The sequence below is a fragment of the Aquarana catesbeiana genome, linkage group LG09 (assembly GCF_042186555.1).
Source record: "Aquarana catesbeiana isolate 2022-GZ linkage group LG09, ASM4218655v1, whole genome shotgun sequence".
Lineage (NCBI taxonomy): Eukaryota > Metazoa > Chordata > Amphibia > Anura > Ranidae > Aquarana > Aquarana catesbeiana.
Window position 1 is genome coordinate 58,251,862 of NC_133332.1, and position 23,562 is coordinate 58,275,423.

The window sequence follows — 23,562 nt, forward strand, 5'->3', positions numbered from 1 at the left end:
GGGGACAGGGGCGCTTTAAAAATTTTTTTTTTTTTTAATGTATTTTTATATTTAGAAATTGTGTTTTAAAAAAAAATTTTTTGGATGACTTTTATTGCTGTCACAAGGGATGTAAACATCCCTTGTGACAGTAATAGGTGGTGACAGGTACTATTTATGGAGGGATCGGGGGTCTAAAAGACCCCCGATCCCTCCTTTGCACTTCACAGTATTCAGATCGCCATTTTCGGCAATTCTGAATACTGTATATTTTTTTAAAACAGGCACCACTGGCACCCGAGTAGACGGGAAGTGATGTCATGACGTCGCTTCCGCATTTACAATTAGAAGGCCGGAACGAAGCCGCTCTCGGCTTCATTCCAGACTGTCAGCAGCCGGCAGTAGCCGAGGTGGCGGATTGGTGATCAGGCCTCCCGGTGGATCGGGAGGCCCGGTAAGAGCGGCAGGAGGCGGCGGGAGGGGGGGAGTCCCCTCTCGCTCCTCCGGTATAACAGCTGAGCAGCTTTTAGCCGGTTGTTATACTTGGAAAGCCGATCGCCCGCTCTACAAAACAGTAATGGGATGATGCCTGCAGCTGCGGGCATCTTCCCGGTATAACCCCTGAAAGCCGAGGCTGCACATCTGCGTACGCTCGGTGGGAAGGGGACAATAATGACTGTGTTTAATGTGTAGATGATTATGGTGTGTCCTGTTTCTTTATATTGGCAGCTTGTGTACTTACCCTGAGGAGTATTGGGCCGCTGTTTTCTGCCAGATGACGCTGGAGGGATACAGCTGGGGCTTTCTGTTAAGGATGGAAGAAAAGAGTCAAGGTAATCTTCCAGATAAAGTTAAGTCAACAGCGCTATTTATTTTTGCCTGTTATAAGTTGTACTACAACATCAAAGCATTATAAATAAAAAGGTACCCCAGATGTATCCTGACTCCTTGTGTCATAAATTACTGTATGCCCATCTTATTGGCCCAACTGTAATTGCCCAAAAATATACTGACACAAAGATCGAAGTAAAATGTCTGTTTTCTTTTGGTTGACGATCCTTGGAGGCACTAACTAAGTATCAAAAATGTTTCCTTTGTATCTGTGTAAACTACTTCCATGGTCCCTCCCTACCGCTCTGCACCGACTCGGGGATGAACCACATTCTGCAGATACACCATTGTAACTACCAGTTAATCCACGTACCCTGTAAAATAAACAAAAACAACCAATACAACAAAAAAGTAAGCATAGAACGAACCAAGCCGATGTAGGGAGGGAGGGCGGGCGGGAATGCTTCTCCTCCTCGTGTACTCCCAGAATGTCTGGTTTCACCTTGTCTCCCCCACACTCCTGGCTTTTTGCAGTCCCTCCCCCACGCTGTCTGCCCAATCCCCTGTAGCCCCATGTTGTCTGACAACATGTTTTTATCCCGACTTGCCCGGCTTCCCTGTGCTCCTAATCATGCTAGCACTACGTTGTTTTTTTTTGTTTGGGCTTCGAGCTAATACTCTGTACTGTACTCACAAAAAAGTGCACTGAGGTGAATTAAAGTGGATTGTGTACCCTACTTTGTTAATTTATCCCTACAGGTGATAAGGCTTACCTGTATGTAAAATGAATATTATTTAGGAGATATCCTCAGATGCAGCCGCTGAGGCCAGCGGTGGTGCATGCGCTCTGAAGGTCCGCTGGACCCTGCAGAAAAATCAAAGCTCTTCACCAGTAAAAGGACTCCCACGCGCATGCGTGGGAGAGACCTCATTGCGGCTCCGGCCACTCAGAAGCGCCGGAGCCCGCGACCGCAGAAGAGACGACGAGGCAACGTGTCAGCCCCCTCAGCGCTGACCGGGTCGGGCTGCAGGGGCCTCGTTCTAAGGTATTTCATAGAAATTCATAATGTGCTATTATTATGCGATGCATACTAGCACATTATGCCATTGTCTTGCAGGTTTCTTTTTTTTTCTTCTGTGGTTTAAAGCCGCTTTAATTTGCACTGGAACTGTAAAATCTAATCTAAAGTTGCTGATGTGTTAAAACAGATGTTATATTTTTTGGCAAATTGAACAATGAACATTTTTGTGAATAACCTTTTACATATACTATACTATCCCCTTCCCGCCGACCGTACACAGATATGCGTACTCAGCTTTCCGGGGTTATACCGGTATGATGCCCGCAGCTGCAGGCATCATCCCGGTACCGTTGTTCACAGCGGGCGATCGGCTACTCGAGTATAACAACCGATGCGGCTAAAAGCCGCTCGGCTGTTATACCAGAGGAGCGGGAGGGGACATCCCCCCCTCCCGCCGCCTCCCGCCGCTCTTACCGGGCCTCCCGTGCGATCGGGAGGCCCGGTGTCCAATCGTGTGCCTTCAGCGGCTGGGGGCGGGCTGGAACGAAGCTGTGGGCGGCTTCGTTCCAGCCTTCTCGTTGTAAATGTGGAAGCGACATCATGACGTCACTTCCCGTTTACTCGGCTGCCAATGGCGCCGGTTTTAAAGAAAAAGACAGTATTCAGAATCGCTGTTTTCAGCGATCTGAATACTTTGAAGTGCAAAGGAGGGATCGGGGGTCTTTTAGACCCCCGATCCCTCCATAAAGAGTACCTGTCACCACCTATTACTGTCACAAGGGATGTTTACATTCCTTGTGACAGCAATAAAAGTAAAAAAAAATAAAAAAAATTTTAAACACAATTTATAAAGTAAAAAAATAAATAAAATAATTAAAAAAAAAAAAAAAATTTTAAAGCGCCCCGTCCCCGCGAGCTCGCGCAACGAAGAAAACGCATACGGAAGTCGCGCCCGCATATGTAAACAGTGTTCAAATCACACATGTGAGGTATCGCCGCGATCGTCAGAGCGAGAGCAATAATTCTAGCCCTAGACCTCCTCTGTAACTCTAACCTGGTAACCGTAAAAAAAAATTTAAAGCGTCGCATATGGAAATTTATAGGTACCGTAGTTTGTCGCCATTCCACGAGTGCGTGCAATTATAAAGTGTGACATGTTTGGTATCTATTTACTCGCCGTAACATCATCTTTCACATTATACAAAAAAATTGGGGTAACTTTACTGTTTGGATTTTTTAAAATTCATGAAAGTGTCCCTTTTCCAAAAATTTGCGTTTAAAACACAGCTGCACAAATACCGTGTGATATAAACTATTGCAACAATCTCCATTTTATTCTCTAGATTCTCTGCTAAAAAATATATATATAATGTTTGGGAACTCTAAGTAATTTTCTAGCAAAAAATACAGATTTTAACTTGTAAACACCAAATTTCAAAAATAGGCTTAGTCATGAAAGGGCTATACCCCCCTCTTTTATTACACAATCCCATGCTTACTTCAGTTTCCTCAGTCCCCCTTCACATCACAGTTTCCCCTTCACAGTCATGTTCTGAAGGTATGAGGTGTCATGTGTGTATGAATTTGAAAATGGACCTTAATAATAATAATATGTATTAGATGATAATGCCTGTGTGTATATAATATCATGGACATCGATGAATGATGATGATGGTGTGTCCTGTTTCTTTCCAGATTATGTACACTTCTTACCCTGAGGTGTAATGGTCCGCTGCTTCCTGCCAGTTGATGCTTCTGGAGAGTCCGGGATACGGATCGGGCTGTTAAAGACAGAAGAAAAGACAAGAGTCAAGGTAATGTTCAAGATAAAGTCAACAGCTTTATTTATTATTTTTGCCTGGTATATGTTGGACGACAACAACATATTTTATAATCAAAGTGTAAAAAAGTGCGCTGAGGTGAATTAAAGTGGATTGCATACCCTACTTTGTCATTTTTTTACCTACAGGTAATCCTATAATAAAGCTTACCTGTAGGTAATATGAATATCCCGTAAACCTGTACGGTTTAGGAAATATCCACCTCGGATGCAGCCGCTGACGTCAGTGGCGGTGCATGCGCTCTGAAGCGCCGGCGGACGCCGGACGGTTCAGAAAAATCAAAGCTCCTTGCTGGATACAGGACTCCCACACACATGCGTGGGAGAGACCCCATCGCGCCTCCAGCCACACACAGCGTCGACGCCCGGAAGAGAAGGCGAGGCAACGTGTCATTGCGCTGGCCAGGTTGGGCTGCTGGGGCCTCGTTCTAAGGTATTTTATAATGTGCTTGTATGCGATGCATACTAGCACATTATGCCATTGTCTTGCAGGTTTTTTTTTTTTCTTCCGTGGTTTACTACCGATTTAATTTGCACTGGAACTGTTAAAATCTAATCTGAAGTTGATGATGTGTTAAAACAGATGAGATGATATATTTCTTGGCAAATTGACCAATTAACATTTTGGTGAATAGCCTGCCCTTTTATAGTACACCCCCCTCTTTTATTACACAATCCCATGCTTGTTTTAGTTTCCCCTTGACAGTAGTGTTCTGATCTGAACACCCTTCACAATGGTATCTTCTCCCCCACCTTCATAGCACCTGAGCACACCTGTGTCCTCTGCCCTCCCCCTTTGCATCCTAACCCCCCTGCAACTCGACCCTCCTTCACATCACAGCCTCGGCACCTCTGGCCCCCTTCACATTACACAGCCCCCTGCATCTCTGGCCCCCTTCACATTACACAGCTCCCTGCATCTCTGGGCCCCTTCACATTACACAGCCCCCTGCATCTCTGGGCCCCTTCACATTACACAGCCCCCTGCATCTCTGGGCACCTTCACATTACACGGCCCCCTGCATCTCTGGCCCTCTTCACATTACACAGCCCCCTGCATCTCTGGGCCCCTTCACATTACACAGCCTCTGCATCTTTGACACTTTCACATCCCCCCTGCAGCGCTGCCCCATCCTACCTTATTTGGGCACCCAGAGCCAGAGACACAGCAGCACTGAATAATGGGTGGGAGCAGGAGGTGCTGCTGAAGTTAACCAGGAGTTGATTGGTTGAAGTTATTTTCAACAGCTCTGCAATAGTGACAGCGGCAGAGGGAGGCAAAAAGAACCGTCACCTAAATGGCTGGATTGTGGCATTCCAGATGGCACAGTGACTTGGTCCACATCTGGCCCACAGTTCGCCATTTAGTGATGCCTGCTTTAAATGTTAAAGAGGAGGGCCAGTCAAAAAAAAAAAAAAATAAAAGTCAGCAGCTACAAATACTGCAGCTGCTGACTTTTAATTGGACACTTACCTGTCCCAGGGTCCAGCGATGCGGGGGATTGAAGCCCCGCTCGTCTCCCCCTCCGTTCAGCGGCGCCGGCATTGCAACTGTGGGCGCCGGGCTGTGGCTTCACTGCCTGGCACCCACTGTGCATGCGTGAGCAGCGCTGCATGCCGTGATTGGCCGCTCAGTCATTGACAGGAGGGAGGGAGCAGAGCTGAGCCCTTCCTGTGCCGAAGGGGAAGTGATGTCACCAGCCCAGGCACTGGAAGAGGCAGACTACGAGGGACCCCCTAGCAACAGGCATTTAGAGGTAAGTAAAAAAAAAAAAATATCCAAATGTTTTTTTTTTATTTTTTTTTAGGCACAATCATGACTTTTTTTTTTTAGGGTGGAACACCACTTTAAATAGAAGTTTATCATTAATTATACATCCTTTGTCTTTGTGTTAGGTACTCACCAGAATGTTGATGGGATGATCTTGGAGCTGATCGCTCTACAGATGATGTTGCTCGATCTGGAAAACATGTATGTAAAGAAAAACGTAAGTTTCACATGCATAGTCATAAAAAATAATAGTGGGCTTGAAACAACCATATAACAGCAATATAAAATGATATATTTCATTTTACTCACCACCAGCTCTTTGATGTGGACCCCTGCTGCTGACTCCAGGGACATCCTCTGCCAGAAGGCCAAGGCCATCTCTCAGCTTTGCCTCCCACTCACGTAACTCAACAGGCTTTCCCCTAATATGCTCTCCCCGTAGACGCTTCTTCAGCTTTTTGATGACTGCCGCCCGACAATCATAGAATCTGCACATGAAAAATAAACATTATTAGTTACATAAAATAGAAACCAAACTGATTTATTTTTTTGAAAAGCAACCTGTCGTTTCACACAGTGATGGTTTTTTTTGTTACAATATTTCCATGTATGTTAATGTTCTCTTCTGTATGTGGCTGTGCCAAATAAATAGTTTTGTAAAGTAGAACTGTTAATTTTTATTGACTACAACACTGTGTATTTATTTTTTACAAATGTGTGTTCTAAGAGCCCTTTCACACTGGGGCGGTTTGCAGGCGTTATTGCGCTAAAAATACCGCCTGCAAACCGACCCGAAACAGCCGCTGCTGTCAAGCTTTCACACTGAAGCGGTGCGCTGGCAGGAGAAGAAAAAACTCCTGCAAGCCACAACTTTGGAGCGGTGAAGGAGCGGTATATTCACCGCTCCTTCACCGCTCCTGCCCATTGCAATCAATGGGACAGCGCGGCTATACCGCGGCAATACCGCGGCTATAGCCGCGCTAAACGAGCGGTTTTAACCCTTTTTTGGCTGCCAGCGGGTGTTATAACCGCACCGCTGGCGGCTGAATACCGCTGCAATAACGACGGTAAAGCAGCGCTAAAAATAGCGCTGTTTTACTGCCGACGCCCCCACCGCCCCAGTGTGAAAGCAGCCTAAGAGTGAAAGAATATTGGAATAATTACCTGTGTCTGACGCCAGTGGTTGGCCTGCGAAACTTGGAGACCGCATTCATGGAGTCCCGGACTCGTCCCCAGCCTGCTGCTTTCTCGGATGTTGGCACGGTTTGGCAGAAGAGTGTCACTTTTTCTCTTAGGACTGCAGCAACCAATGCAGCATTCTCCTCTTGGGTAAATACAGGCCCCCTTGATCTTTGTCGCTTGCTTTGGCGGGGTTGCTGCATGTCTGAGTCCGCACTCTCTGATGTAGTGGGGGACACATGTCTCCGTTTTTGGCCATGCTTCCGCTCCACTCCACCTCCACACTCTCTTCCAGGCCTTGGCTCCACTACATGCCTCCGTTCACCTCCACTCCTCTCCCCTCCACTCCTCCTCTCCCCAACAATACTCTGCCCTCCATGCCTCTCCTCCCCTCCACTCCTCTTCTCCTCAACAATACTCTCCCTTCTACGCCTCTCCTCCCCTCTACGCCTCTCCCCTCCACGCCTCTTCTCCCCTCCACGCCTCCTTTTCCCTCTACGCCTCGCGTCCCCTCCTCTTCTCTCCTCCCCTCCACACCTCTCTTCCCCGCCTCGCCCCTCACCTCCATGCCTCCCCTCCCCTCCACGCCTCCCCTCCCCTCCATGCCTCTCCTCCCCTACACGCCTCCTCTCCCCTCCACGCCTCCTCTCCCATGAGTCCCCTCCTCCACTCCTCTGCTCCCCTCCACCCCTCCGCTCCCCTACACTCGCAGTCACGGCAAAAACTCTCATACCGACACACTCACTAACACCAACATTCTCACTCACTAGACGACTCACATGTCCATTCTCACTCCCAGACATTAATAGTAATTGCAACAACAAAACTACCAAACCACACAAAAGCAACTACAAAAACCACTATCTCACTCTCTACTCTCTGCTCCTCCCAGCTCCCACAACTCACCACACCAATGCACAGTACACCCTCTCAAAATGGTGTACAGGGGCGGAGGCTAATTATAGCTGGCTAGCTGCGTGTTGAAAACGAAACTAAAATACAAGATTACGAATGACCGCGATGTATTTACGATTGTACGAATCCATTCGAAGCACGCTAGTAGACTCGAATCAACAAAAAAAAACAATGTTTTCAACGGGAAAGAAAGCATAAGGCAATCTCAAAAAAGTAACAATTACTAAATTACGAGAAGCGTACCGAATAGAATAAACAAAAATGACTAACAAAATTACAAATTTCGAATCAAATAAAATTAGACAGAATTACGAATCATTCAGTATCAACGAAAATACGAACGACTCCGAATCGAACCATGTCTTATGAAATTATGAATTGCAAGACTAACGGAATTATGAATTATATCGTTTAAAGTTTAACAAAAATACAACTGTTACGAAAATACGAACGAGTCCGAATATGAACCCTCGTGTATTACGAAATTACGAATCGTTACGAATCCACGGAAACAAGACGAAACTAAACTAAACTAAACTAAATTTTTTGTTGTGCACATGTCTACAATGATGCATCTAGCTGCAGGCATCATTCAGATATCACTCCACAAAGTAGAGGACGTCATTTGACTATAGCCGGGTATTGAAGTGGTTAAACTTCCCTCCTAAAATTGGGGTGCGTGTTATACGCCGGCGCGTGTTATACACTGCTAAATACGGTATATAAAATGAATTATAATTTTCCTCCTGTTTTTTGGGGGGGACGAAAAGGAAGGGAAAAGGAAGTAGAGGAAATTTTTTTTTTCTTCCCTTTTGTATTAAAACACTTGGATATATATACACATACATATAGATATACTGCACATTTAAAACACTGAGGATCACGATACTTAGACACTTCCTGAAAGGAGGTCCCTTGCTTTGAGCAGGAGACCCTCCCCATTTCCTTACCCTTTTTTTTTTCTTAGTATTCACAATTAACACTTGGAAATACATATACACACATACACAATATATATATATAATAAACACTGCAGATCATGAAATTTAGATATGCTATAGCATGTGCGATAGGAAACGGACTTAGGTCCTTTGCTTTGAGTGGAGGAATCTTCCCCCATGTCCCAAAGGGAAAAGAAAAAGAAAACATTTTTTTCTTCCTTTCTGCTCTTTTTCCCAAATTAAGTAAGCATGGTTTGGTTGGTGTTAGGTATTGTATAGAATTAAAATTTACTGAGTAATATACAAGAGTTGAGATACTATGTACAGTGGGGACGGAAAGTATTCAGACCCCCTTACATTTTTCACTCTTTGTTATATTGCAGCCATTTGCTAAAATAATTTAAGTTCATTTTTGTCCTCATTAATGTACACACAGCACCCCATATTGACAGAAAAACACAGAACTGTTGATATTTTTTCAGATTTATTAAAAAAGAAAAACTGAAATATCACATGGTCCTAAGTATTCAGACCCTTTGCTGTGACACTCATATATTTAACTCAGGTGCTGTCCATTTCTTCTGATCATTCTTGAGATGGTTCTACACCTTCATTTGAATCCAGCTGTGTTTGGTTATATTGATTGGACTTGATTAGGAAAGCCACACACCTGTCTATATAAAACCTCACAGCTCACAGTGCATGTCAGAGCAAATAAGAAACATGAGGTCAAAGGAACTGCCTGAAGAGCTCAGAGACAGAATTGTGGCAAGGCACAGATCTGGCCAAGGTTACAAAAAAATTTCTGCTGCACTTAAGGTTCCTAAGAGTACAGTGGCCTCCATAATCCTTAAATGGAAGACGTTTGGGATGACCAGAACCCTTCCTAGAGCTGTCCGTCTGGCCAAACTGACCTATCGGGGGAGAAGAGCCTTGGTGAGAGAGGTAAAGAAGAACCCAAAGATCACTGTGGCTGAGCTCCAGAGATGCAGTCAGGAGATGGGAGAAAGTTGTAGAAAGTCAACCATCACTGCAGCCCTCCACCAGTCAGGGCTTTATGGCAGAGTGGCCCGACAGAAGCCTCTCCTCAGTGCAAGACACAGGAAAGCCCGCATGGAGTTTGCTAAAAAACACCTGAAGGACTCCAAGATGGTGAGAAATAAGATTCTCTGGTCTGATGAGACCAAGATAGAACTTTTTGGCCTTAATTCTAAGCGGTATGTGTGGAGAAAACCAGGCACTGCTCATCACCTGTCCAATAAAGTCCCAACAGTGAAGCATGGTGGTGGCAGCATCATGCTGCGGGGGTGTTTTTCAGCTGCAGGGACAGGACGACTGGTTGCAAGTGAGGGAAAGATGAATCCGGCCAAGTACAGGGATATCCTGGACGAAAACCTTCTCCAGAGTGCTCAGGACCTCAGACTGGGCCGAAGATTTACCTTCCAACAAGACAATGACCCTAAACACACAGCTAAAATAATGGAGTGGTTTCACAACAACTCCGTGACTGTTCTTGAATGGCCAGCCAGAGCCCTGACTTATACCCAATTGAGCATCTCTGGAGAGACCTAAAAATGGCTGTCCACCAACATTTACCATCCAACCTGACAGAACTGGGCAGCACAGTGGTGTAGTGGGTAGCACTCTCGCCTAGCAGTAAGAAGGGTCACTGGTTCGTATCCCAACCATGACACTACCTGCCTGGAGTTTGCATGTTCTCCCTGTGCCTGCGTGGGTTTCCTCCGGGTACTCCGGTTTCCTCCCACACTCCAAAGACATGCTGGTAGGTTAATTGGATTCTGTCTAAATTGTCCCTAGTATGTATGAATGTAAGTTAGGGACCTTAGATTGTAAGCTCCTTGAGGGTAGGGACTGATGTGAATGTACAAGGTATATGTAAAGCACTGCGTAAACTGACGGCGCTATATAAGTACCTGAAATAAATAAATAAATAAATAAATAAATAAACTGGTGAGGATCTGCAAGGAGGAATGGCAGAGGATCCCCAAATCCAGGTGTGAAAAACTTGTTGCATCTTTCCCAAAAAGAAAAAAATACATGGCTGTATTGGATCAAAAGGGTTCTTCTATTAAATACTGAGCAAAGGGTCTGAATACTTAGGACTGCAAATCTGCAAAAATGTCAACAATTCTGTGTTTTTCTGTCAATATGGGGTGCTGTGTGTACATTGATGAGGAAAAAAAATGAACTTAAATGATTTTAGCAAATGGCTGCAATATAACAAAGAGTGAAAAATGTAAGGGGGTCTGAATACTTTCCATCCCCACTGTATAAGATTAACCGCTTGCCAACCAGCCATCATTTTCATTTTCCTGCAGCAGGTCGGCACGATCCCGCGAACCGTCATAGCTATACGTCGGCTCGCGGGATCGCGATAGCAGGCACGTGTCTGCTGCACAGCGGGGGTGTCATTGCTCGTGGCTGATGGTCGCGATGACAGCTGCCGGCCACAAGCGATCATGAGCACAAGGGACAAATCACGGAAGTGTGTGTGTAAACACACAAATCCCTGTTCTGTGAGGCGTGACAGCTTGTGAGTTCCTATTAGCTAGGAACCATGATCTGCCACTACCTCTAGGTCAGTCCCCTCCCCCTTCAGTTAGAAACACACACAGGCAACACAATTAACCCCTTGATCGCCCCCTAGTGTTAACCTCTTCCCTGCCAGTGACATTTTTACAGTAATCAGTGCATTTTTATAGCACTGATCTCTGTATAAATGCCAATGGACCCAAAATGTTGTCATAAGTGTCGATGTGTCCGCCATAATGTCACAGTCCCGATAAAAAAAATTGCAGATCACCGCCATTACTAGTAAAAAAAATAATAATAAAAATGCTATAAAATTATCCTCTATTTTGTAGACGCTATAACTTTTGCGCAAACCAATCAATATACGCTTATTGCGATTTTTTTTTTACCAAAAATATGTAGAAGAGTACATATTGGCCTAAACTGTGAAAAAAATTAGCTCTTTTTTAAAACAAATGGGGGTATTTATTATAGCAAAAAAGTACAAAATATTGTGTTTTTTTTCAAAATTGTCACTCTTTTTTTGTTTATAGCGCAAAAAATAAAAACCGCGATCAAATACCACCAAAAGAAAGCTCTATTTGTGGGGAAAAAAAGGACCTCAATTTTGTTTGGGTGCAACGTCACAGGACCGCGCAACCAGCTGAAGTGAGTAAGAATGGAAGTATATGTATAACTGTTTACTTACTTTTTTTTTCTTTTATTGAATGTTGTGTTGTTTGTAATGATGAAGTTTAATAAAATTGAATTATAAAAAAAAAAATACATTTTTGTTTTGGGGTTTAATTTTACTATAAATATTAAAAAATAATAAATGGTACATACAACCTTAACATTAGGCTTTTAATGGTTTCAAGGAAAGTTAAGGATATCTGACCTTTACAAAGGAATTGGCCATTGATCCCATCTTTATGTTTAGTAAGTTTCCGATCAGGGGCAGAGGGGTCGGACCTGGTGGGAGCCCCTGTTTCCTGTACATCGTCTTCCATGTTGAGTAGATGAAGTAGCAGCAGGAGAGAAGAATCAGCACCGCAGTCAACAGCCCTGTCAGTTCCATGGTGGTACGTAGACTGAAACATCTGATACAGCGATAAATTCTCTTGGTTCATATAAAAGGGTGGAGTGGTGGTGGATAATTTGTCACTGTCACTTTTTAAGATGCTAATAACTCCCTTAAGGCAGACCATTATTCACCAGTACGTACTTTCCCAGTTTCATTTTGCTGATAACAATTTTAATATATATTCAACACTATAGCAAGGGGGTTTCTTCATCTTTGAAAGAACGAATACGCCAACATTGATATATACTATCTATTGTGCAACGCAAGCATTGCATATTTGGATACGCACAGTATATGTTCTCAGAGTGAAAGCCCAGTTAAATAATATGTTTGTACCGATTTATAGTCACAGCACTGCATCCTCATTTATAATTTATAAACATATTATTTAAAAGATGGAACTTTAAGGCCTCATGCACATGGGATGTTAGAAATAACGTTATGAAAACGCCAGTATCTTTGCAGTGATTTTTTAAAACTTTTTTCAGCTTTTTTCAGCGTTTTTGCAATAGCGCTTCTGAGCGTTTTTGAGTGTTTTTCCGCGTTAGCGTTTTTTTTTCAAAATTTTTTTTTTTTCAATGGCTCAAAAACGTTAAAAATGTTGGTGAATGAAGTTTTTGAGTGTTTTTGAGCGTTTTTGAGCGTTTATCAGCGTTAGAGCATTTTTACAGCTGAAAAACGTCTCTCAGAACCCACTGGTCCTGGGTTTTTTTTACAGCTTAAAAACTCCTATGCCATTTGCAGCTCAAAAATGCCTAGGTGGGCATGAAGCCATAGACTAACATAGACAGGCCTTTTTAAGCTGCAAAAAACGCTCAAAAAAGCGGCTGTAAAAACGTCCGTGTGCATGAGGCCTAAAAGGTACCTGTAATCGGAGCTACAGCACATTAACAAATAGGAGATAGAAGTCTGACCATTAGACACTAGTAGATATTTGTCCTGATTCTTTTTGCAGATAAAAATCTAAATGTGTACTCGACACTTTAACAAAAGGTAACATCACCATTGAGAAAACAAACATTGCATCATTAATGTAACCTATCTGCTGTGCAATGGAAGCATTGTATATTTGGATATGTATTGTATGTAACCTCAGATTAAGAGCACAATCAATTTATATGTTTGGACTGACTTGTAGTAACAGCACTGTGTCCCCAATTGTACCTTATTAAGTGTTCTTGCATAGCAAGACCACTTACTGTTATCTCACATATATATTATTCTTATTATTATAGCCAAATTTACCACCCTAACTCCTCCCACAGTTTTTACACTACATAGACAAGTAATATACCGAAACGTGCGGATTGTTCCCGAATGGTGTGCTATTACTTTGTGGAACGTTTCGCCGAATGGTTCACGAAATATCGTCGTTTTTGCGGAGAAATTGGTCCCATAGGAATGAATGGGGAAACTAGAGTGGGAGATGACAAAAGCTGGAAAATCAGAACATGATTTCTAAACTGCCGCCACTCCCTCATTTTCAAGCCCACCTACACAAATCTTATATCAAAACGTTCAGCTATCCCTGCTGCCACTAAACATGTCCACGGCTAAGCCATAGTCCTGATAGTTTTCACAATATGACCATTTGTTTGCAACTCACGCCGTCCATTGACATTCATTGAAACTACACTCTAGCCCCCTCCAAATTTGAAGGGCAATTTCTAAACTGCGACCGTGCCTTCATTTTTAATATTTCAGAGACATACTATATATCAAAATCTAGGTCTGGGTCTTGTGATTCTCACAATATAAAGATCTTCGCTGTAGGATGTATAGTTTTTAAAATACGGCCATTTGTTTAGAGGTCATTTCAGGAAATTTTAGCCATTAATCAGAGTGTACTGTTAGTGTTTGTTTTGTTGCCATGGTTACCAAAGCTTCTGTTATACACAGGGGGGGGGAAGGTGGCTGGAGCATCTCAGCTGATTACAGAGCCCGGGGGAGGGGACAGACACACCATGTACTGATTTATAATAGAGGAATATGATGGGGCAGTTTTGATGGGGTAATTCTGATGGGGCAGTTTTGATGAAGCAGTATTTGGGAAGCATAAACAGGGCATGAGCGTTGCTAGGAAACAGTGGTTGTAAACACAAGATGCTGAGACACTCCAAATGCACGTGACTTCATCTGCTAGACTTGATAATGCTTGTAGACTCCTCCCACAGTTTTCACACTACAGAGACAAATAATATACCGAAACGAGCGGATTGTTCCCGATTGGTGTGTTATTACTTTGTGGAATGTTTCACCGAATGGTTCACGAAATATCGTAGTTTTTGCGGCGAAATTGGTCCCATAGGAATGAATGGCGAAATGTTCAAAACTAGAGTGGAAGGTGACAAAAGCTGACAACCCCCTGATTAGCCAAAACATTATGACCACCCCATGATCAGCCAAAACATTATGACCGCCCCATGAAAAAAAAAATATTTTTGAAAAAAAAAAAAATTCATTTTTGAAAAAAAAAATATTATTGAGAAAAAAAAATATTTTTGAAAAAAGATAAAATTATTTTTGAAAAAAAAAAATTATTTTGAAGAAAAAAAAAATTTTTGAAAAAAAAAAATTTTGAACAAAAAAAAATTATTTTGGAAAAAAAAATATTTTTTTTTTTTAAAAATTATTTTTGAAAAAAAAATTTTTTGAAAAAAAAAAGAAAAAAAAATTATTTTTGAAAAAAAAAAAATATTTTTGAAAAAAAAGTTCAGCTCTTTCAGCTAATGATGGGACTTCAACTGTTTTACTACTATTTATACTTTTTAAAATATTAAGCTTTTTAACACTTTTCACAGTTACTCCGCCCACTCCACCCAGTTACTCCGCCCACTCCAGTTGTAGAGGCAAGAACACTTTCACAATTTCCCCAGAAATTGTACCTTTTCTAGTTATAAATATATTATTCAAAAGATAGAACTTTAACAGTACCAGTTATCAAAGCTACATTAACAAACAAAAATATTTTTTTTCTACAAAATATTTTTCCTGTTTAAATTACATATTTTACATTTTCATTACATAATTAGAGTTCTTTTTTATAATTTATACCCAGATATCTCTAAATACACTATACCCCTCCTGCCTCAAGACCTCATTCTTATATCTACTTGTTAGTAGTCATAGGCGTGCGCACAAGGTGTGCCAGGTGTTCTTGGGCACACCCTAATCACACCGTGTGGTGCATATTCCCCCTATTTAGACCCTTGATATCAAACCAAGTTAAAAAAAAAAATAAAAATTCTCCCCTTTTCTGCTAAAAAAAAAATTCAAAAATACCAGTAATCAAAGCTACATTAACAAACAAAGATATATTTTTTCTACAAAATATTTTTCCTGTTTAAATTACATTATTAAAATTATATTTTACATTTTCATTATCAAATTAGAGTTCTTTTTTATCATTTATACCCAGATATTTCTAAAACACTATACCTCTCCTGCTTGTTAGTAGTCATAGGCGTGTGCACAAGGTGTGCAGGTGTTCCTGGGCACACCCTAATCACCCCATGTGGTGCATATTCCCCCTGTTTAGACACCTAAAATCCCACCAAATAATTTTTTTGCCCTTCTCTGCTAAAAAAAAGTTTTAAAAAAATTTTAAAAAATAAAATGGAGAAAAATAGTAAAAATAAAAACTACTGACACCGTCCATTGCCCTACTGACACTATACACTACTCTACTGACACCCTCAGTATATATACACATGCACACACATGCATATAGTATGTGTTTGAGCTTTGGGGTGCACACTCTAATGCAATAGGCTGTGCACACATATGTTAGTAATATCAGACATTCAAATCTCTTTTAAATAAATATCTTTTAAGTTTAAAGCTGGTACTTGCAGAGGGATGAGGCCACTTCTAAGGCCCCATTCACACTAGCGCGTTTTTTGATGCATTTTGCATTTTGCAGAAATGCACGGGAATTTTTTAACATGGGTTCCTATGGAACATGTTCACATCAATGCTTTTTTGTATCTCTGCGTTTTTGGAAAGGGTCGGGGACTTTTTTTCATGCAAAAAGCAGCGTTTTGCATGTAATGGTTTTCAATGGACAAGCATCAAAAACGCAAGTGCACCGTTTTTGCAGCGTTTTTGATGCGTTTTTGGTGCGTTTTTGGTGCGTTTTTGCCGTTTTTTTTTTTTGTAATTTTTTTTTTAAGACTGTAAAAAAAAATGAAAAAAAAAAAAAAACGCAAAACGCAAATCGCGGCAAAAACGCCGCAAAAACGCCGCAAAAACGCGGCAAAAACGCGGCTCAAAAACGTGGCAAGCATGAAAAAAAAACCTCCAAAAACGCTCAAAAGCAACATGCATAGGTGTGAATCGAGCCTTAATGGGTTTCCCCAATAATAAATCAGCTTTTTCATGGAGAGAAGAGGGTTGTAGACCATTTTGTTTTTTTGTCAATTAGGCACCTGATCCAATAGTATTGTACAATATAGTACCAAAAAGTGTATTCATAAACGTCCGCAAGAATCTTTTCCTAACTATCTGTTGAGCTATCAGAGTCAGTCAAAGAAACTCCAAAGCTTTAAAATCCTTATTATTCTGACCTAAAGGCCTTTTGCAATCTGCCCTAGGTCCGCCCTCCTTAAGGTACAGAATGTCTACAGCCAGCTCCTCCTGCATACAGGTCCACTGCACCCAACCTCCTGCCCTGTCCTGGGTCCATGTGTGTAGATTGCATGCTCAGTTTGGTTCCAATGCCCCAAGATACTCTGTGTCCCTCCCCACCTAGCTTATACGTGGATGCTGACTTACTCCTGACATCACTGTTTTAGGACTCTACCTAAAAGGGGCAAAGTGGCTAACTGCACCTGTCTACAAACCTACCTGCAGAGTTCCTTCATAAACTGTGTGCAAGTGTACCTAGAAGAATTGATGCTGTTTCGAAGGCATTATATTGATTTGGATTTATCTTATGTTCATTTACTTTCCACTTTGTTAACTGATAAAAAAAACTAATCTATTTCCGAAAGCATTCTTAATTTACAGCATTTTTTCATACATATACATAGTATATATATATATATATATATATATATATATATATATATATATATATATATATATATATATATATAGTATCTCACCAAAGTAAGTACACCCCTCACTTTTTTAAAATATTTTATTAAATCTTTTCACGTGAAAGAGGTTGTCTTTAGGAAATAGACGTATAAAAGCTGCCAACTTTGCTGCAGAGGTTGAAGGGGTGGGGGGGTCAGCCTGCCAATGCTCAGACCATACGCCGCACACTGCATCAAATTGGTCTGCATGGCTGTCATCCCAGAAGGAAGCCTCTTCTAAAGATGATGCACAAGAAAGCCCAAAAACAGTTTGCTTAAGACAGGCAGACTAAGGACATGGATTACTGGAACCATATCCTGTGGTCTGATGGGACCAAGATAAACTTATTTGGTTCAGATGGTGTCAAGCGTGTGTGGCGGCAACCAGGTGAGGAGTATTAATGGCTGTGTGTTGAGTTATTTTGAGGGGACAGCAAATTTACACTGTTATACAAGCTCTCACTACTTTACATTGTAGCAAAGTGTCATTTCTTCAGTGTTGTCACATGAAAAGATAGAATAAAATATTTACTTTTGTGAGATACTGTATCTGTATTTGTACTGTACTATATATAGATAGATATATATACATGCAGTTGTGCTCATAAGTTTACATACCCTGGCAGAATTTATGATTTCTTGGCCATTTTTCAGAGAATATGAATGATAACACAATTTTTTTTCTTTTACTCATGGTTAGTGTTTGGCTGAAGCCATTTATTATCAATCAACTGTGTTTACTCTTTTTAAAATCATAATGACATCCGGAACACCGCTGTGTGCTGTACTGTTTGCCCTGCTTGCCCTGTACAGCGTTTTTATCATTAAAACTGGATTTTACTACACCATTGGAGGCTGTCCCTTTTTCCTTTTCTTTGCATTATACATCTGGACCCAGAGATGAGCCTGACCCAGCACTATGACTGACATCCAGTGACCTGAGGACTCATCGGTCCCCATCAACGACCACCATTTGGAGCACTAAGGCATTTACCTATGCCCATAGAGGTAAGGGCTCTGTGAGCACATTATCACACAGATGTCACCTATTGCTGTCTACATTATCCACCATATTTTTGGAGAAGATTCATGTATATCCAGTCCTAGTGTGATTGGACTTATTTATTGACTGACTTTATGTAGTATCGGTTGATCCATTACACTGATTATTTTTCTATATTTTTTTATAGTTTTTGATATTTTTTTATATTATTCTTTGATCTTCATCATTGTTCACCTCACTTCATTTTATGATTTTTTGGCACTTTAATACCATTTGTATTATTATTTGAGTTTTCCTATTTTTGCTATCCTGATCAAAAGTTTACATACCTGTCAGGAAGGGCAATGCCAGCAACCAAGATGGTAGCCGCAGAAGACATCCCGGACCTTCAATCCCTGTTAGGAAAATGCCGCAGGTGCACTTGCGCGCGCCGCTGCACGCGCATGCACGTGCTCATGCGCATGCGCACCTGGTAACAGTTCATGCCGCCAAAATAGGCTAAACTGGGTTGCCACCCAGACTCAATGCTGTCTGCTCTACAGCATTCCCCGTCTGTCCCTGCGAACCAGTATCTGATATCTGTTCCTGTTATTTGACCCGGCTTGTTCCTGATGTTCCTGCCTTCTACCTGCATCCGACCCTGGCTTGTCTTTGACTGTGCACCTGCCTGCTCCTTCTGCTACTTCGCTGCCAGCCTGTTACCGATCTAGCCTGTACCCGGACTCTGCTCCAGCCTCTGCATCAGTTCTTGACTTGTCCACCTGTGTATGACCTGGGCTGCCTGTACCTGCCTTCTCTCCAGCCCTTTGGGAGCATCCATCCCACCTGCAGCTGCATCTGCTCCTCAGCCTGTGGTGTTCCAGTACCAATATGTTCCAGCTTCCTGCTTACCGCTGTTCCTGGTCTTCCGCTGTGTCGGTGTTCCTCCACAGTCCCGCTAGGAGTTCCAGTCCAGCTCTGCTATCAGCGATCCTGCCAGGCACTCGTGCGACTCTGCACTCCTGCACCTCCTGTATGCTCTACCAGGGGCCTCGAGTCAGAGGTGTAAGAGAGGCTGTCTTCTGCATATCAGGCTCTACCACCAGGTACGTGATAATACCCCAGTTCTTAATACTATCATGGCTGGGCTCAGCCCTTCCTTCTCTGAGCTGGCCGCTAAGAGGTTGGCTTGAGGGGTCAGCTAATTGTCAGCTCTCATCTCTCTCCACAGTTACTCAGCTGTTGATGATCCTGCTCGTCAGTCCTGCCTACTCAAGCCATCCAGTCCAGAGGAGCTCTGCTACGCCTTGGTCAACATCACGGAAATGATCTCCTGTGATCCTGTTCAAGACTTGCTTTGCTGACATCCCTTCTGGCTCCAGATCCTGCTTGCTGTTCTACTACATTTATCCCTGATGTTTGGCTTGTCTGACTATCCTTTCCAGTTACTGAACTTTGGCTATGTTTTGACTACATTTGTTCTTTTTACTTTTATTATTAAACAAGTGTGATTCAACTGTACTTCTGTCTCGGTCTGATTTCATGGTTTCTGACAGAAGGTGCAGGCCATGAATTCAGAAGATGCAGTCAATCCACTTGTTGGTAATATTTTTTCCAGATTGGATGAACTGGATCACTGCATGGATCAGTTCGCCATGGCGTTACAAACGCTCCTGAGTTGCACGGCTCACCTGGAATCTCCCATTGTGGCCGCCCCGATACAATCTATGTTGCAGGCCAACCCTGCTGCTGCTCCAGTCTCTATGCAGGCACCCGCCTCGAGTATTACCTCTATTAGAGGTATGTCTGGTTCCGCTCCACTTCTCCAGCGATTTGGGGGTGATCCAGTCCAATGCAGAGGGTTTCTAAACCAGGTTGAGATATACTTTAAGATGCTGCCCCAGGCATTTCCCATGGACAGAAGCAAAGTAGGTTTTGTGATATCTTTGCTTTCTGAGAGAGCCTTGGCCTGGGCACACCCTCTATGGGAGACGCAAGAACCTGTTGTCTTGAGTTACCCTAAGTTTGTGGCTTTGTTTAAAAGGGTACCATCAAGGATGAGATAGCAGCCCAAGCTATACCCACTGAGCTGGAGAAGTTGATCACGTTTGCCATCCTCATTGACTCCAGTCTCAGAGAAAGACTCTCTTCTAAGGAGTGCTTGCGGAAGCCTCCTGTACGTTTTGTCTCCGAGCTTTGCAGCCCCACCCATACCTCCTTCACCTCCTATGCCTTCTGATACTGAGTCAGGCAGTGAAGTGAACCCATGCACTTGGGTTTCACGCGTCTATCTGCGGATGAGAGAGCCTTTAGGAGGAGGGAGAGATTGTGCCTTTATAGTGGCCAGGCAGGTCACTTTTTGAAGTCCTGTCCGACACCTACCCATCCAGGGAACGCCTGAACCTTGAGGTCCTGTCACAGACAGACCTTAGGTGGTGTTGTTTCATCCCCAGTGATCCAGAAGGATAAGCCCCTGGTTTCGGTCACCCTTTCTTGGGCTGATTCGTCCATCCAGATACAGGCTCTAATCGACTCTGGGGCTGCAGGCCTGTTCACTGATGCTGCCTTTGTATTGAAGCACTCGATTCCGCTGCAGCTACGTGACTTGCCATTGAGGCTCTTGACAGGAGACCTCTACAGCCTGTCCATGTGACTCATGAGACGGTTCCGTTGTCCATGGCTGTAGGGGCTCTTCACCATGAGATAATCCAATTCCAAGTTATTTCCTCACCTAAGTTTCCATTTGTTATTGGTTATCCTTGGTTACAGAGGCACAACCCCTCTTTTGATTGGTTCCATGCTGAGGCTCTATCCTGGTCACCACAATGCAGTGAGACATGCTTCCAGAAGGTAGCCAAGGTCCTGTGCATCTCTTCACTCTCCTCCCTGCCAGAGGAGTACCGCGATTTTAGCAAAATCTTTGACAAAGTTCAAGCCGGTAGTTTGTCTCCACACCGGCCGTATGATTGTGCAATTGACCAATCAACCTGGTGCCATACCCCCTCATGGCTGGGTTTACCCTTTGTCGGTCATGGAGGATAAGGCCATGGAGGAGTATGTTGCAGACGCACTTTGTCGAGGTTTCATCCGCAAATCCTCGTCTCCTGCTGGTGCTGGTTTCTTCTTTGTGAAGAAGAAGAGTGGTGAACTGAGACCTTTTATTGATTATAGGGGTCTTAAGCGTCTCACGATTAAGAATGCCTATCCGATTCCATTGATTACAGAGTTATTTGACTGCCTCAAGGGAGCAACGGTTTTCACGAAGCTTGATTTGAGAGGGGCATACAATCTTGTGATGATTAAGGAGGGCGACGAGTGGAAAACTGCGTTTAATACCAGAACAGGCCATTATGAGCACCTTGTAATGCCTTTTGGCCTTTGTAATGCCCCGGCAGTTTTCCAGGAATTTATTAACAATGTCCTTCGAAATTTGTTGCAGTTATGTGTTGTGGTTTATCTCGATGATATCCTCATATTTTCCAAGTCCCTGGAGAGCCACCACACAGATGTCTGTCGTGTGCTTTAGAAACTAAGAGAGAACAATCTCTATTGTAAACTGGAGAAGTGCGAGTTCCATCGTGAACAGGTTAAATTCCCGGGCATGTCATTTTCACTGCTGGTTTTTCGATGGACCCAGAGAAACTTTTGGCAGTCCTACAGTGGCCCCGACCCGTGGGTTTACATCCTCTGCAGCGTTTCCTGGGCTTTGCCAACTATTATCAGAAGTTTATTCATTTATTCTTGTCTCTGGTCAAGCCCCTGACTGATATGAGGACAGTAACCCACAGAGTTGGTCTCCGGAGTCCACTAAGGCCTTTGAGAGTCTCAAGGCTGCCTTTGTTTCTGCTCCTGTGTTGGCACATCCTGATCCTACGTTATCTTTTATCCTTGAGGTTGATGATTCTGAGACTGGTGTTGGCGCCCTTCTGTCTCAACGTCCTACCTCTGAGAGTGCTATGCATGCTTGTGGCTACTTTTCCAAGAAATTGTCACCTGCGGAGTGCAATTACAAGATTGGTGACAGAGAGCTGTTGGCGATCATTTTAGCCCTGAAAGAATGGAGACATCTCCTCGAAGGTACCACTGTGCCGGTTCTCATTCTTACTAACCATAAGGATCTCACATTCTTGTCTGAGGCTAAACGCCTCTCTTCCAGAAGGGCGCTTTTATGCCTTGGTCAACATCATGGAAATGATCTCCTGCGATCCTATTCAAGACTTGCTTTGCTGACATCCCTTCTGGCTCCAGATCCTGCTTGCTGTTCCAATACATTTATCCCTGATGTTTGGCTTGTCTGACTATTCATTCCGGTTACTGAACTTTGTTTTGACTACGTTTGCTCTTTTTACTTTTATTATTAAACAAGTGTGATTTAACTGTACTTCTGTCTCAGACTGATTTCATGGTTTCAGACAAATACCATGGATTGCGCCCTTTAACATTAATGACAGCTTGAAGTCTTTTGTGGTATTTGTGGATGAGGCTCTTTATCATCTCAGGTGGTAAAGCTGCCCATTCCTCTTGGCAAAACGCCTCTAGTTCCTGTAAATTCTTGGTCTGTCTTACATGAACTGCACGTTTGAGATCTCCCCAGAGTGGCTCAATGATATTGAGGTCAGGAGACTGAGATGGCCACTCCAAAACCTTCACTTTATTTTGCTGTAGCCAATGACAGGTCAACTTGGCCTTTGTATTTTGGATCATTGTCATGTTGGGATGTGAAAGTACGTCCCATGTGCAGCTTCCTGGCTGATGAATGCAAATGTTCCTCCAGTATTTTTTGATAACATACTGCATTCATCTTGCCATCAATTTTGACCAACTTTCCTGTGCCTTTGTAACCCGAACATCCCCAAAACATCAGAGATCCACCTCCGTGTTTCACAGTAGGAATGGTGTACCTTTCATCATAGGCCTCATTGACTCCTCTCCAAATGTAGTGTTTATGGTTGTGGCCAAAAAGCAAAATTTTGGTCTCATCACTCCAAATTACTTTGTGCCAGAAGGTTTGAGGCTTGTCTCTGTGCTGTTTGGCGTATTGTAAGCAGGATACTTCGTGGCATTTGCGTAGTAATGGCTTTCTTCTGGCGACTCGTCCATGCAGCCCATCTTTCTTCCAGTGACTCCTTATTGTGTATCTTGAAACAGCCACACCACATGTTTTCAGAGAGTCCTGTATTTCCCTGAAGTTATTTTGGGGTTTTGCTTTGCACCCTGAAAAAATTTCCTGGTAGTTTTGGCTGAAATTTTTGTTGGTCTACCTGACTGTAATTTGGTTTCAACAGAACCCCTCATTTTCCACTTCTTGATTAGAGTTTGAATACTGCTGATTGGCATTCTCAATTCCTTGGATCTTTTTATATCCCTTTCCAGTTTTATACAGTTCAACTACCTTTTCCCGCAGATCC

General features: G+C 42.9%; 1 long non-coding RNA gene and 1 pseudogene across 1 annotated transcript in view; one reads left to right on the top strand and one right to left on the bottom strand.

The window, feature by feature from the left end:
* Nucleotides 1-6,110, top strand: part of LOC141107683 (uncharacterized) — a 130,191-nt gene extending 124,081 nt beyond the window's left edge. The window contains exons 3-6 of the long non-coding RNA XR_012235951.1: nt 709-812; nt 3,528-3,646; nt 5,569-5,660; nt 5,759-6,110. This is a non-coding gene — a long non-coding RNA (uncharacterized lncRNA). The remainder of the gene's footprint in view (nt 1-708; nt 813-3,527; nt 3,647-5,568; nt 5,661-5,758) is intronic.
* LOC141107682 (cytochrome P450 2F2-like) overlaps nt 1-12,111 on the bottom strand; it is an 85,937-nt pseudogene extending 73,826 nt beyond the window's left edge.
* Nucleotides 12,112-23,562: the final 11,451 nt, after the last annotated feature.